The following is a 16,760-nucleotide window of genomic DNA, read 5'->3' on the forward strand; positions in this document are numbered from 1 at the left end:
ATTTCTGGGGAAGAAACGTGGGGCTAGGTTTTTTTCCAGCTGCTTCCGCCGGGCTCGGATAGCCCGGGGTGCAACGGAATCCCCGGGGAGGGAGGCCCTGAGGGTCTTTCCCGAAGGCATGTCCTTGGGAGCGGGCGGGAAGGGCGGCTGGGCATGCGGGGCTGCCGCGGAGGGCCAGCCCGGCCGCCGCCGTAGTAAGAGAGCTGCTCCTCCGGTGGTTGGGCTGGGGAGCGCTGGGCTCCTCCTCCTCGTCCCCCCCAGCAGTGCACAGCCGGGCGTGTGACTGACGAGTCTCCCCCCGTCTATCTTTCTCTTTTCTTTTCCTTTTTTTCCTTTTTTTTTTTTTTGCCATGGGTACACACACCGAGACACGCACATGACAGCACTTGGGTGCCAGCGCCGGTGCATCGCCAGGAGGGCTGTGCTTCACTCCGGGCACGCACACACGCATGCTGCTGCTGCTGCTTCTGCTGCTGCTGCTGCTGGAAGTCTTTCTACAGGGGGATTAGCAGCCGCCTCTAGCTGTCTGTATTTCCCTGTCTCTTTCTTCTCCCTTCCTTCCCTTTCTCCTTCTCTTCCTCAAACGCCTGACTGACGGACGGCGGGCAGGAAAAGGTAATTGCGGGCGTGCTGTTTGCTGACGATACCGAGGGGTGATGGTGTTAGCGGCGTGCTGCGCGGTACGCCCTCGGCTCGCCGGGCAGCCTGCCTGGCTCGCCTGCCCTCCCGCCGCGCCGGCGGCTGCCGCGGCCACCGCTCCCCGACGCTCCGCGGCTCGGGGGATCGGGTTTTGCCGCGAGAGGTTTGGCTTCCCTAGGACCCCCCCTGCTCTCCCCGAGATAGAGAGGTTCCCCGCTATTGTGCTGCTCGCACTTGGCAGCGCGGGTGCGAGCGTGCGGGAGAGCTTAGCCGGGGTTTCGCGGGAGGAGGCTGGCTATTAATTGCTGTCTGCGCGGAAGAGGAGAGCGCTTCCTCTGGCAGGGAACCTGAGCATTATTTATTCATCGGGGCTGAAGAGTGGCAACGGGAAGACTAGTCGTCCTCCCCGCGTCGTGTCCCCGCTCCCCGTTTGCTGCATCATTCAAATGAGTAATTCCTAGCTGGCCTTGCGTTGCGGGGCTCTATCCCCCCATCCGTGGGGGCTCTGCCAGCCGCCGTGGAGTGCCATCCTCCTTTACCCGGGGAAGCGCTCCCTTCTCCGGGGAACCTGCGGGCGTGCAATGCGGGGGCATCGGCCGTGCCAGCTCCTGCCCCGCCGTCCCCCGCAGCCCCGCACGGGCTCCGTAAATAGTTGTCGGCAGTTGTTCGGCCCGAGTTTGTCCCGCGTGCCTCCCCGGCAGGACAAGGACAGCAGGGTGGATGTTTGCTTTCCCCTCGGCGAAGCCCGTGTAGTGCGGGGATCCCGTGGAACCGAGAGGTCCTGCCGAAGGGACAGCGTCCAGCGGGGCTCGCACGGACCCCGATCCAGACTTCCATCCCCAGGCGCGGGTGCCTGGGAAAGCGCTTCAAGCCGGCAGGGGACAGGAGGGAGGCGGTGCTGAGGAGCCTGCCCTCCCGGCCGCTGGTGAAGCGGAGCTCTCTCGCCGCGGGGAGAGGGGCGGTCGAGCAGGGCAGCGCGCCCCGGGCAGCCGCACCCCCTCCGCGGGCAGGGCCAGGGCACGGCGCGGCTCAGGTGTGGGCGTTTAGAGCTCTGGTGATCGCCTGGCAGCCCCCGGGGCGGAGGTTAAAGAGCCCCCCGGGAAAGGCAGGCCTCCCTCCCCCGTGCCGGTGCCCATCGCTTGCTGGGCAGCGGCACCAGCACCGCCACCGCCGCTCCACACCCTGCGGGTCCCGGAGCGGAGCTGCCCGGGCTGCCGCCGTCCCCCGTTCCTCCTCCGCCGGGAAGCGAGGCATTTAGCGAGGTCCGTTATGTAATTACGGCTTTTTTTTTACCCCTTCTTGTTGCTGTTACTAAACCCGGCTCAAGGAAACGGCTACACTGTGCCTGTTTCTGAAGGAGGATGATAGTTTCATTTGATCTTGCAGGAAAAAAAATGTAATAACATTTAAGCGCTTCGGTTTCACACGTGATTGAGTTTTGGATAATCCTGTCTCATTCATGTTGTTTTCTACACCTGTCAGAAGTACCTAAATGTGCTGTTAAGGACAGAAGGCAAAAAAAAAAAAAAAAAAGGAATAGTAAGAGAAGCAAACTTGTGAGAAATGTAGTGGACAGAGTAGGAAGTTGGTTATTAAAAAAAAAAAGCAAGTTGTTGTTTAACTTGTAGCCTACTTACAAGTGAAAGGTAGGTGTGCTTACAGGCATGGTGTATGCTCAGTTGGTTGTATTGGATTGTATTTCAATGTTAATGCACCTTTAAAAAGGCAACGCTAATTTCTACTCCTGTGTGGGTCCAGTGTAGATGCTTAAAGTATTTCCCCTCCACATTAAAAGGCATTGAGAGTTTGGTCATTGTTCACTGATGCAAGAGATCCAAAAGTCTAAAGCGTGCATATTCAAAGCTAAATAGGATAAATATTTGAAGATCAAATTGCTGCTGCTGATAATGATTGCATGAAAAATAGGAATAGTTAATGGCGACAACACAGTTCCTTATTTTCTTCTGTTACAGCTTGTCTGTCTAATGCTGTGTATTTCAGATAACTATATAAATTAGGTAACTAAATTTTGTATTTGAATTAGGTAACTTTAAATTAGTATGAAATAATTAAAACATATGGGAGCAAAATACACTGTTTGTTAGAGAGTTTATCAAGTACTCTAAAGGGTGCAGTAGTGTTTTATTTTATATATACATATGTATATATGTATGTATATATATGTGTGTATATGTATATAGATATATATATATATGTATATCCTTCTCATTTGAAGTTTTCTTTTACTTCCCCAGACCCCTCTACACAGTTTAATTCAAGGCTCATTCTAGTCTGTCTCTAGTGGGATTAATACTTGGAGGCATATCAATGTAATCTGTTTGTGTTAGGCTTTGTAATGTTTTTCTTAATGTAAAGGTGGTGCATCTTTGTGCAGCTCTGGGTAGTGATGTAGCAACCTGGAAATACGAAAAGAACTGCATAAATAATTCATAAGGTAGTGTAATAAATGAAGGTAATCCCGTACCAAGGAAGAGTAGTAAGTAGGGTCCATGGAATTTTTTCTTTGTAATTTTTACCCTGATTTCATACCATAAAATAACTAAAATTTTCACTCAAATTGTAATAGACAGATGCAATACGCTGAGACTGGCATTGCCTTTTTAAGTAGAAGAGAGTTCAAGGCACTTTAAAATGAGATAGTTTATTCAGCCTTTAATCTCTGTAACCAAACTTAATTTTTACTGCCTCTGTTGTATTAGCTCTCAAGATTTAAGAAAGCTATTTTTGTCAGGGGCATGTAATTAATACTTGTTCTCCTCTTATGCCAAATTTTGCACTTGTGCACAAAGCTCATCCAAAGGAACCTGAAAAGTGGATCTCCATGGTAACGCGAGAGAGATTGAGAGAGGGAGAGGATTTTCTCCGTCACCATAGGTCAAGACTAGACGCCTACCCATTCCTTAACTTGTAGCAGCATTCATTGGCACCTTCCTCCTAGTGGTTATTTTGTCTCCTGGGGTGTGCTTTTACTGTTGCCTTATGCTTCCAGAGTGAGAACAATGCTACGCTGGATGAGCACCGCCTCTGTGCTTCTCCCTGCTCTAATCCTCCCTTCTGCTTGCATTATATTAAAGTGTTTCTATACCTATATGATTTTACTGTGGGATTTTGGGAAATAGCTTGTTTTCCCCATCAGATATTTGATTTGAAGACCTGTCCTGTCTCTAACTGTGTGTAATAGCTGACAGAATCTTACTTGTTAGTCCTCTTCAGATGAAAGTGTGTTCATCTTCCTTTTTCTCTGTTATTTGTCTGCACTATTTTTGGAGTTTCAGATGTTTCATAGCAGTAAAAACAGTCTTCACCTTCTCACCTGGGAGCAGGGCTGAATTTCATTTTTTTGAGTCAGCATGTGAGATGTGATACTAGGGTTACTCTTTGGAGATGTTCAGCATAAAAAGAGTTTCTTTTGCACTAACTCTGTCATCACAGAGCAGCAATATGGAACAACTCTTTCTGGGGTATCATTGGGTTTGGTTTTTTTTTCCTTTCTCTTGTTTGAAGAACTGTCTACCTAGACTTTGTCTCTGTCAAAGCTGAGATGAAGTGAACACATTTTATTGTAGATGATCCTGTAGTCAGATACTTAAAACTTTCACCAAGGAATATAACATATTTTCTACTTCCATTTTCCTTTCTCTACTCAGTTTTTTTTTAGCTGTGATCTCATGAGAGGATACCAAATGGGATTTTAAATGGCTCCCTTAGGCTGCTGGTGCACCAGGTCTCTCTGGGCATATTTCCAGCTCTTTTGCCTTTCCTTGTGACATGTCTTGGGATAATTTGAAAACATCTGCTAAAGCAACCATCTTAATATAAGACAGCAGTCATCATTTGTCACTGAGCAATATGTCATTTGTGGCTCTCTAATTGGAAGACAGATGCTGATGCTGACTTTGGCCTTCTTAACTTGTCTAGTTGGCAGATTGTCTGTAGAAACACTCTGCACTGCTTTGAAATCACACAGTGTATTTCTACTTTTCTATATCTCTGTGTTTCTTAAAGAATTGCCTGTGCCATTTGAAAATCTGCTCAAGAAAACATAATGATTGCAGCTAGTACATTCATAATCTGGCTGTCCAAGTAATCTTGACTTTATGCATCTCTCCAGTGTCTTCTGGCTAGATGAGAGCCATTTTTAAATAGTTGCCTATGAAGCTTTTCCTTTAGCCTTTATGTATGAGAAACTTCTGATCTCTTGCTGCCTGATGCCCTGTGTTGGTGGCATTTCAATGAATAGCACTCGTTCCAGTTGTTTCCCTCTTTTTAAAAATTTAGCATCACCTTTAACTAACCTTCATCTTCTGATTTCTCATGGTCAGGAAACTAGGGATTTGAGAAATGTACTTCTGTCTGTGTAAAGGAAATGTACACTTCCAGATGCCTAGATCCAGATCTTGAACCTCAATTGCCATGGTTCAGGTGACAAAAGTGTGTGGCATCATCTCATAACCAAAGATCTCAGTAGTTATGGATCATGTCTTATACATAGAAGGTGCTTTTTTAAGCTTTGTGGGTTAATTTTGAATGTGGGTTGAAGTAGCTTGAATTGACTTGCAACATCCTACATGTTTCAGCATCTTAATATCCTGATGTGGTGACTCTGCTGGATGCAGTCAAGGATTTCTTGAGGCTTTTTTTTTTGTTGTGGAAAAGGGAGATAAGGAGGTGAAGATCCCCAAAAGTTTTGTTCAAGAATTTTGCTTGAAAGCCTATTCATTGTTCTGGATGTGCATCCTCTCTGATGTTATTTCAAGGCATGTGATGATAGGATGGTAGCTGAGCTACTTTTTCAAATGAAGGGAGTGGCATTTCCAGCCAGCTTCCCAAGTGTGACTTCTGTTGCTAATTCTGTGCTTGTAAACACTTTCTTCCCATGTGTCTGTTTAGTTTTGCAGATGGAACAGGACGATGTATCTGACTGGAGGTCAATAACAATAAGAGAAAATGATTAGCAGTCTCACCTACCTGTGTTGTGGTTACTTGTTTTAGCTGTATGCATCCAGAATTGAAAGTCAGCACTGAGAATTCCTCACTACTTCCCCGTGTGTTTCTTTAGTCTTGTCATCAGGGCAAAAAAATAGAAAGGAAGAAAAAAATTGAAGAGGAGTGGAGATGAAATCCAGGTGTCTGCGTTGTGGTTGCAAAAGTATCTTTTCATTTAGAGCTGTTCAACAGGCAGTGTGCTGTTGCTTTTGTCCAGCCAGAAGTCTTGAGAGTCAGTGTGCTCAGTGGATGTAAGGTGTCTCACAGATGTCCAAAATATGCGACAATCTCTATCTTCTTTCCATCCTTCAGCTGAAAGAATTTCAGAGTCCTTGCAGCGTGCCATTCACATAGGGCAACCTTCATTTCGTGGTTCATAGAGGAATGCAGCTTCTGGTTTTGTGGCACTGGAACTGCGTTGGAGCAAATGTTTCACAAGGACTTCAGAGATTCCTTGTTCTCTTAAGTCTGTGTCTTCTGGCTTTCTGTTCATTTGGCGTATTGCTCAGGGCGTGGTTTGGTCCTTTAAAGGTGTCAGCTGTTGTTGCATCTGGTTTACTTCCATAATGTTGTAGGGTTTTGCTTCTTTTTTTTTTCTTTTTTCTAAGTGTGTGTGACTGTGTTTTAGAACATCACCAAATTCCATCATCAAATCCTATTTTCTAAGAACATACCATAGAACAGGATCTGATCCACCTTTATCTAGTGGGAAGGTGTCCATTCTCAAGATGGGGTTTGGAATTCATGGTCTTTAAGGTCCCTTCCAACCCAAACTATTCCATAGTTCTATGATTCACCTAACTGTTCCTTCTAACAGATCTTGGCAGAGAAGTGCTTTTAGCCAAATTTATATACGGTTTTGTAAATAATATTGATGAATATCCCAGTGGAGCTTTTTAGTGGCAATGGGATGGCAAAGTAGAATTAAAAGGGGGAAAAATCACCACAGGAAGGAATAAAAGAGGTTGGATTAGGAGAAGTTATTTTGTATAAATTAAGTATTGCAAACATCACCATTTCAAAACAATTTAGATTTAAAAAAGGAATGGTAGTTTGGTAATTCCATTCATGGAAGAACTGTAAAACCATAAAATGTTATATTTGAGAAGATGATTAAAATTATTTTCTGAGGAAAATATCCCAAATATCTGGATGGCATCTGTCCTTTAATAACAGCAGTAAAATAAGACTAATGATTTTGAGATTAGTAGTACTTTGAAAAGTACTGTATGTATATCATTGTATGAAATTAAATACTCTAGAAGAGATGCAATGTCTGTTTAGGAAGCACTGTAACTTTTAGTGAAAAATATATATTTCTTATAAACTGTGATATGGATATCTACATGATAAAATAAACTCAAGTGGAATTATAAACTGGAGATGAAGACATTTTCTCACACATTTGGATCTCACTCTTCCTGGGGAAAAAAAATGCAGGTCTTTTTTCTTAGCAACAACAAGAAATAAACAAAAGAAGCTATTGATATTGCACTCAGGAGAGATTGCTGAATGGTATTCAAACCAGCTGGCTCTCCTGTTAGCTAAGATAAAAAAAAGTTTTTAATTCCTCAAATATTAGGAACTTATTCATATAAAAATTATGGTTGCATCTTCCTCTTTGTTTTGTTTTTGTCTTTTGGGGGGGTTTTTGGTCCATGACAACTACTTCAAATATGACATTCTTTGTAGAGCTGTTTCAATATCTATGCAATGTCCTTTACAAAATTGCAGCGGCATGGTATTTGACGAGCATCCACTTCACCTTGGATAGGAATGTTAGAATTTTTTGGACTGTAACTTGCAAACCTGTGTGGTGTTTATCATACTGTGGTGGTGTGTAGGCTGACTTCCAGAATTACTTGTTTGGTGTTCTACATCTCTATAGCACGATATAAATGTCCCTACTGGCAATCTTCATACTGTGTTTCGCAGGGAGAGTTGTACAGTAGAACTATATATGAACACCAGCAGAATACAAGGACGTTCTGCAGTATGCAAGTACTTTGGTCATTTACAAAGCACATAGTATGTGAGGTACTTGTAAAATCAGTGCAGCATGCTGCAAAAAAATTAATATGTTATTTTAGATTACTTTCCAGAGAATGTTTTTGACAGAATCAAGGCAAAATGAGAGTATACTAAAGTTCTTGACCTGATCCCTTGCTCTTTATGCTGACTGGCATTTTGAACATGAACTGCAGGAGGAGGCTGCCTGCCCTGTATAAAATATTAAATGCTGAGCACCGGTTGGTCAGGTCCATATTAGAGGGGCTTTTTTTAATGTGAAGAAATGCTGAAATGCAGTAGCAACACCTGTGTGTGTTACACTTGTAGAGCCCTTCTGAAGACAGAAATATTTGCTAAAAGATTGCTCAAGGATCACAGCATTTCTATAGGACCTAGGAGATATTAATTACATTGTGTTTCTTTATTCTAAATTTCTGGTCCCTGTATGACAAGTCACAATAAAGTATGGTGACAGAAAGGTGAATGTTCATCTCAGTGCCTAGTTCAATTTCTTTTGGAACTAAAAAGAAATTTTGGATACAATGAGAAGAAAATATTCCAATTATCATTTTTTTCTAGCAGACTTTGTACATTTGTAGAAACTCTAACTTGCATTTTGCTATTCAACATTATCTGTAGTTTGCTTTGAGCTGCTGTAGGACCAAAAATAACTGGTCTATTTTCCCAAGGACTTATAGTTTAAGAACAGAGAAACTAATATATAGAAAAGCCTATAAATGTAAATTTTATTTGTTTAAAAGCATCAATATTATTCCGTAATGGTGACATGCTGAAGTTTATTTTCATGTTTAAAATGGTACATAATTCAGAACCAATGCTACCAGTGGTCTGTGCACAGCTCTCAGTGATCTCTCTGCAATATGTCCCTGATGAAAGGAAAAATGCTTGAACCTGAGGCTACTACAGAAAACTCCAGTGTTTCATTTTACTGGAAGTTAAGAGATACTGATAAATAAATTGGATGTGGATTTTTTTTTCTTGGTTCAACTATGATTCTTGTTTGTTTGTTTGTTTTTATACAGAACTGGAGTCATTAATTATTTGTGGTATAATTAATTAATTAATTGATGAGTCTGACAGATCTAGTTTAGTTTTTCTGGCTTCATTAGCATACAGAGTCCTTGCAGCTGATTTATACATTGGTTTGAACAGTTGCTGAGTGATGCTGTGCCCTGGTTTTGGGCATTTGGGTTTAGTTTGGTTTTGGTTTTTACTGCTTTGTATTAAAATATGAACATGGTGTTGACTCAGGTATTGTGTGCTCATGAGAGCTTTGTGTTATTGTAGCACATAAATTATTTTGGTTTTATCTGATGATTTTGCCTTAACATTTAGTCTAACCATAAACTACTCTGAAGTCATCTTTCCTTCCATATCCAGCTCATAGCAGCTACTGCCCATGTTAGCAATATTATTAATAAATGCGGAGGACCTCTTCAGGCTCACATATGCTTTGAATTTAGGTTTAAGTCAGGGTTGATCTTTTGATGGGGATTTTTTTTTCTCAACTTCAGGGAGAGCAAAAGTGAGTGAGTTCCCTTTAAACTCCCTTATTCTTGATGTTGGTCTCTCCCTGCTCTTTGGTTTTGTAGAGAGGGCTGAAGAGAAGCCCATATTAGCTGTTCAGGCACATGGGATGCTTTAAAGAGTTTTTCTTGCCTTTCTGGTGGAAGCAATGAGAGCTTCAAGGAGGAAAGGTGAATTCCTTTCTGGAAGGTGTTGAAGGCAGTAAGTGCACTCCTCACTCACATCTCAGGGCTGAAGAGGCCACTTTAGCTATTGTCATCAGATGGCCAGGAGAAGAAAAATTTATAGAGCTGTTTTCTTAAGTCAGCAGCACAAAGCCTAGGTCGGGTGTGTGCTTACTGAACTGCACACAGGGCAGAACCAACTGTCACAAATCTACTTCTCAAGAATACTCAGTCTGGGTGTATTATTAGACAGTTTTTCTGCACAGTCACAGTGACTGGCCAGAATTTTGGGGGCACCAGTGGCACAGTTACATTACACTCATATTTTTGAGAATGGTAAAGACACACCTTACTCTGGGTAAAGGAAATAGTATTGATACAGGCAGGCATGTGCCTTCTACAGAGTGTATGTAGCCAATATGTTTTTTAGTATACCATGTTGAATGGCTGAATAAATAAATACAAGATGCCTATAATAGATCTGAATTGCAAAATCTAATATGATAATGCTTTTCACACCACTAGCAGAGCTCAGTAATTTATTACTACAATTTGGTGTCATGGATATGATTCATTCTATTTTAGTGCATGCAAACAAATTGGTTTACATTCATGTAGTAATATATTACTCAAAGCTGAATGCATGCTTTGTGTGATACTGAGATTCTTGAAAAATTTATATTTCTTTTACTTGCATGTATTTTGGGAGGGGAAAAAACTAAATTTTTCAGCACATACTATTTAAACAATCATCAGAAAATGTTAAATTCAGCAATCAAGAGGAGAAAAACAGTTCTTGATCCAATTGAATTTCAATGACAAATCATTCTGGAGCCAAACTGGGTCCTTCCAACATCTGATACTAAACCTTTGTGTAACCCAAATACTCGGTCACTTTCCAGTTTGTTCATTTGTAGTATGATTTTTATTAAGCTAAGCTGCCTGCTATGTGTTTTGTGTTGGAAAAAGTTAAGCCACAGTATTAGAAAGAAAATGTTTAAATACATTGATCCGTATGTGTGCTGCACATCTCATCTGTTTAAAATAGATAAATAATGAAAAAAATTCAATTTTCCTTCCCCCTTTGAATTTGCAGATTAGTCATGGATTGTTGCCCACAATTTTATGGTGCTTAATCATGTAGTCTTTTTTTAATAGATTCCATTATTATCATTACAATATACCACCTAAAGTAAGTAAATTAATTCAGTGGAGTCTCTCTAGAGCTAAGTTTGTGTGTGTGCTGGAAAAATAAGTGTGGTAAATGTAGTATTAATGGTTATTTTGTTAAGCATTTTCTTAGAGTTTGTATGGACATATTTTAAGAAGTAGGATTAATTTTTTTGTATTTATTGCTAGGCCAAATACTTTTTGAAAGTAGGATGAAAGTAGTCATGCTTTGTCTAACAACTACTTTTAACTAATTCTGCTTGTGCCTAATAAATAAAGGCAAAATTAAATAAAAGATATACTGGGAAAAAAGGGGGAAAAAAACCCCTCAAAACAGTATATTTTATCTAAATAGGCCAGATCTTGTTCCTCTTTATGCACCAACTGGATAGCATTAGCAGGAAGCAGAAATATATTTGCAGCAGAGTTTATCTCAGTTGCTGCAAAGTACAGAAAACTAGGTTTTGTGGCTGGTGTGTTTACAGGGAGGTAAGTGGGATGAAAGCAGGAGTGGATTTGACTTAATGCTAGGTTCAAGTAGGTGGCAATGTGAGTAACATAAAGCCAAATGAAAACCTGGTTTTGTTATATAATTTCTTTTTTGCGGCATCTAGTGTTTGGTGATTTTTAAATATTGCCTCGCCCTGGACTGTTTGGGTTTTGGGGTTATTTTTTTAGGAAGACAAGGGTAGAATTTAATCATCTGGATAGTGGAGCATATGGCAACTGGAGGGAAGAAAAGACAAAAAAACCCCAAACATACCAACAAAAAACCTCAAGGTCATCACTTAAAATAGCCAATTAAAGAATGAATTTGAATTTTAGGACCTTAAGGTTTAGCACATAGGACATGAAGCCTCAGAATAGTCCATGGGTAAAGCGAGAGCAGAATGTGTGTAAGAAATGTCTTAATGCATATCACACCTGGCAAATCATTTGTGGAGCTCAGGACACTAATACATGTGATGTGTTCACTGTCTTCTCCCCAGTGTCCAATACAATATTGCCATCCCTGTTGCAGTAACAACATTGTCATTATTTATTTGGCAGTAATGAGTCTGCGTTTAGCAAGAAGGAATGAGTTCATAGGAAAATCATTTTAAATAATAGAAAATCACACCCAACTGAAGTCGTACGGATAATTTCAGAGTTTTCCTTGCCAGCTTAGTTGGAAGTGAGCACACAATTTGAATTAATTTGATAACATAATGAAGATGTATAACCAAGGACAAAGATTAAACAATTTAAAGTTTTGCTTTTAGATTTGCAAATATTTGCACTTTTATTTATAGCATCAGTTCCAAATGCATTTCTGGTTTCAGATATGGTAAATAGACTTTTCTTCTTTTCAGACCATGTCTGGTAATACAAGTGAAAATAGCACAGTAATTTGAAATAGTAACATTGAAAAAAAATTACAGTCCTAAACAAATGGTAACATGCTGCATATTCCCTAAATAATTACCTAGTAGATGAAGTTAAGACAGACTAAAACATGCTTGTAGTTCTAAATTATAATTAATTCTCCACTGTATTTTGTCAACAGTCTGAATTTCAATTTATATTAACCTTTACAACTATCCTGTGAGGTAAAAGATTATGATAAGTTTTTTACTAGTAAAGTGGTATCTTTTGTTCCTGTCAGAGTTCAAGGAGCTTCTGGACAAAGCTCATAGTCATATGGTATATAGTTTTAAGTAGTCCTGCAGGGAGTTGGTCTTGTCAGTCCCTTCCAGCTTGGGATATTCTATGACCTTTGATGGACAAAATCAAAACATCCTTTGAAATAAAAAGCAGATTTCAATGGTTCCAGATTTCAACATCTTCAGCAAGGTGTATAAAAAGAAGGTTATCTATAATCCAGCATGGCCTGATGAAGCCTCTAATGTATACACATATAATTTTTATTGTTAAAAGTGTCTCATGATTGGGCATAGCTAGAATAATCCGTAGGAGCCTGATCTGCTACTCAGTGAAATCTGTGGCTCACACTGTGAATGTAATGTCTGTCATTTCCTTAAGCAGGCATTGGATGGTGTCAATGCATGACCACAAAATTCACATCTCTCTTTTTTTGACTTTGAGACCTGCAGGGATATTGGCACTTCAGAATGTTATCTTTTAAATGCTTTGCTTTTCCACATGAATCATTTGAAAGGCAGACTTTATACTGCTACTTGGTCTCCTTTGTATGTGGTTAATATTTGTGGGGTTTCAGACATTGTATGTGCAAAAAAATGACACTTCTGAAGGGACAAAAAAGGCTATACAGGCTCAAAAGTGTGAATGTGCATGGATAACTGAAATCCCAGCTCAGGTGTGACTTTTTGCATTGTAGACAGATATTCTAGGTTTCTTTCAAAGAAAAACTTAATCCCCACTCAGTAAACCTGCACATAGCCTAGGTTTTATCTCTACCTCACGTTAGATATATGTGTAGTACTTAACAGAGGTTGAAGTAGTGCATGAGATCATCTAAGCTGACTTGAATTTTACATACAGAGGAGGGAAACTGGCAGTTAAGCTAAATGTTGGAAGATAAAGACATTATTTCTCCCACCAAGGATTCATAGTCATCAAGACTGTCAAATACATTTCTGTGTCAGTTACAGTTCCAAAGGTGAAAAGTCAGGCTGCTTTTCAAGACAAGTTTTTCTAATTAGAGTAATGAATGTTTGATTAATATTCCATTGGTAATATATGATAATTATACCCTGACGGGCTGTCACTTTCAGTATGTACAGAATAAGATCACAGATGCATTTTTATGTTGTTATGCCTTTGTCAGCTTTAGTTCCCGTCAACAGTCAGCTTTATGCAGATGCTCGCTGAAATATTTCAGAAATACATTTTGTCCGTAAGCCTGTTAAATGATGCTACACGTCTGCTTTGTGGGTCAATGCCTATCTCTTGCTTTGTTTAACATTTCATCAGGGTTCTACGCTTTGACATTCACTGGATTGAGCTTGCAGAGAGAAACTTTACTATTCAGGAAATGTAATGCGTGAGGACAATGCTGATTTATAACCGAGAATAAATCCAAATCAGGAAATAACAGCAGCTTCATAGAGCTATGGTGGTAAATGTACATCTTTTGACTTCTAGAGGTTAAAAACATTTCCCTACAGTAATAGGTGTCGTAGAGATGCATGCAATTAATTCTCAGAATCCCTGAGTTAATGTCATGTATCTCCCTGAGGGTGACCGTGGCATTCAACATAGCTCTGAGGGATGAGAGCTTATGATGCTTTCTGGTGAACCTCATAATCTTCACCTTCTGAAGCAGTTCTGGAGCTCATTTCTAACTGTGGGCATCCTGGTATGTGAGGCTTGTTAAGAGGGAATGGGAGAAAAAGGATTAGATGAGATGCTACAAGCTGCATAGCAGAATGCTGGAGCACATTGGACCAAACTCTCCTTTTTTTTCTCCTTTTAAGCTGGATCAGAAGACCATTTTCTTTGTATTGCAACCTTTACATTTGGCTGAAAGCATGTGTCACAGAGCAAGAATGAAGCTTGCTTTCACAGTTGAAGAAAGGAAACCTAATTGATGCTGGCATACATGTTTATATGGGCCATGTGTTAATTACCCAGAGTTACAAATGAACAGAGATGTACTCAGTTGTGTGTGTGCATGCTGTAGTAAGAAAAATTACAGTATTTGAATATTTAATTCATTCTTCACTGAATTAATTTTTTCCAGCACTTTTAATCTTGGAACATTTTTATGTTATTAAATAATGTGGTTTTTAAACTAAGCAGAATTACTTTTCTTTTTAATGGTATCATGTAGAGATCCCAAGAAGCTAAGAACTGTAGTGCAATGTAGTCTGACTCTTGGAATAGTGAAGGAATGAATTACTGTAGAGGACTGTTGCCCTTTCTGTGTCCAGCTGCAAATCTGTGAGAAGAGCTTTGCAATTAGCTTTTGTAAATACTAGCTGACAGCAGAGGAGGGTTTGAGACTTTGGTTTCCTGGGCTCCACTCCAAGTTCTGGAATGAAATACACTTCAGTGACTGCATATCTCCCTGCCCCTGTCTCATCTGTCTCCCCTAGCCTGACTACTTTGTCTCCTCATCTTGACTCATGTTCGTTCTGTGTGCACCATGCTTCTTACTGCCCTTTTTCTGCATGGTGGTGCAGGCGACCTCTGTCATGATTTCTGTAAAGTGTGGATGGAGGACAGAAAGCACTAGAAACAGTACATTTTAATCTCATTTTTAGCATTCATGCAGTAGTGCCCCATTGAACAGCAATAAGCAGTGACAAAGTCTCTTGTTCACCTGCAGATTCAGGTATGTTTGGTGACTGGTGTAGGCAGAGCATGTTCTGGGGTACTGGGATATAAAGAGGAGCTTTATTTCAGCTTCTAATGTACTCTTGTTGGGTGAGATGAAACAGCAGATTTCTAAGGCCACCTTTTTGTGAGTTTTATTGCATTCAAGCCAGAACCCTGTTGCCCTCTTTTTAAAAATGGGAGCGGTAGGTTTTCAGTGAGATATTTTTAAGAATTTAACTTGAACAAAACTTTTTTTTTTAATTCATATTCTCAGTTGTATTTTAGCTGCCCTTCTTAAAAAGTTTGAGAACTCTGAACAAGTCAGGCATTTTCATTTCATTTATAACTCAGATTATTTCATGTTTATTTGAACAAAATTAGTTAAATGATTGAATCAGAACTAAGATCAGCCTGCCTGTGGCAGTAGCTGGGACTGAAGAGATGCAGCCAATTGCCATTTAAGGTGGATTTCCTGTTCATAGGAACAGATATTGTTTTACCAGGAACTGGTTGGTAGGATATAATGGATAACTCAGGAATGTGCAGAGTCTCTCTGCCACTCATGTGTAGCTGCTTTCAAGGACACTCTACAGAGTCCATAATTTAGCAGTGGATGGTGCTAACTACTCACAGGTAACTTGAATCCAGAGGTAGAGATGAAAAGTGCTTTGATAGACATGGCAGCAGGAGAAACTTGGCCAGGGAGGGCAATTTTAAATTGCTGTTAACAGGAATTACCAGAACTTTTCATACAAAAACTTCTTATGGCAGTGAGCCAAGAAATTGAGATCCAAACACAAAAGCAGTTAATTAGGATTGTTTGGGGAAAAGATGACATAGCTGTTTGGAAAAGCACTCAGAGGAGGGTGAAGGTCACCTTAGAAACAAACTGATGTGCTCAGTGTTATATCCCATTAAGTTTTCCCAACAACAGAGGAGACTTTGCTTTAGATATATACAATATACACTCCATGATACAACAGCAGAAAACTGCACAGGGTATTTCCACATTATTAAGAGTAAACTGGCCTTGTGACAGGAAGCATTTGTAATTCAAGAGAATGTTCAATGAATGGATTCCCTCTTTAAAAGAGAGAGGATAAATGTTACTAAATACTGCCGTTTCTTTGTGGAACTGTGTTGGAGAAACTGCAGTAGTGCCTAAAAGGGTAAGGAAACAACTATACTGCTTGCTGTTTGATGTGACATATGCTGGACTTGAATATGGTGAATACATTCATCATCAGTACATACTAATGCCTCCAGTTTTTGGTTTTCTGATGCCAAATAATCTTATTTTTGTTTTAATTACTGCCAAAACTCTAATGTTCTTAAACCAGTGTTGTCTTAAGGTAGTGGTGATAGCTTCATGTCCTCATATATTTCCTCATTTTTCCAGTTTAAAATGTCTTTTAAAATATTTACTTAATTTTCTGTGCTTTTGTTTTAATAAATATGTACTTGCAATCTACTTGAAATGGTTTTAAAGAATTTGAAGTTCTCCTTTCATTGTTAGCAGTTGAACAGAAACATTCATTAGCTTGATTTGATCAGATCTATGCTCCTTAGTGCAATGAAATAAAACGTAATGTAACATCAGCTTCTTTATATAGGGTCAGTAATGAGATTGTTTTCACCCAAACAGAATGTAATTTTTTTATTATTATTATTTTAGTATTTATTTTCCATTGGAATTCTTTGCACAGAAATTATGTATGTTGCTCACGTTTTGGAGGCCTCTTGGTAGAGAGTACAGTTTATTCTGTTGCTAATATTAAACCCACTTTTCTTTCCCATCTGCACCATAAAAATGTTATTCATCTTCAGTATCACCGTGTTTCTTGAATCATATTCACAACTAAAATACTGTCTTAATGGTGACACCAAACACTCTGTGTATTTCAGTGTCTTGAGATAATACTAGTGCTGTCTGCAAGATAA

General features: G+C 40.0%; 1 protein-coding gene across 10 annotated transcripts in view; it reads left to right on the forward strand.

The window, feature by feature from the left end:
• The first annotated feature begins 204 nt into the window (after positions 1–204).
• Positions 205–16,760, forward strand: part of DLGAP1 (DLG associated protein 1) — a 405,566-nt gene continuing 389,010 nt past the window's right edge. For 8 of the 10 annotated variants that reach the window (XM_085052618.1, XM_085052611.1, XM_085052617.1 and 5 more), the window contains exon 1: positions 205–615. The gene's annotated coding sequence lies outside the window, so the exon portion shown is untranslated. Of the gene's footprint in view, positions 616–1,756; positions 1,902–16,760 lie in introns of those variants that run through there. The other 2 variants (XM_085052624.1, XM_085052616.1) reach the window with 2 other exon arrangements.

This window comes from Lichenostomus cassidix, chromosome 2 (genome assembly GCF_008360975.1).
Source record: "Lichenostomus cassidix isolate B80296 chromosome 2, HeHo_3.0, whole genome shotgun sequence".
NCBI classification, from domain to species: Eukaryota; Metazoa; Chordata; class Aves; order Passeriformes; family Meliphagidae; genus Lichenostomus; species Lichenostomus cassidix.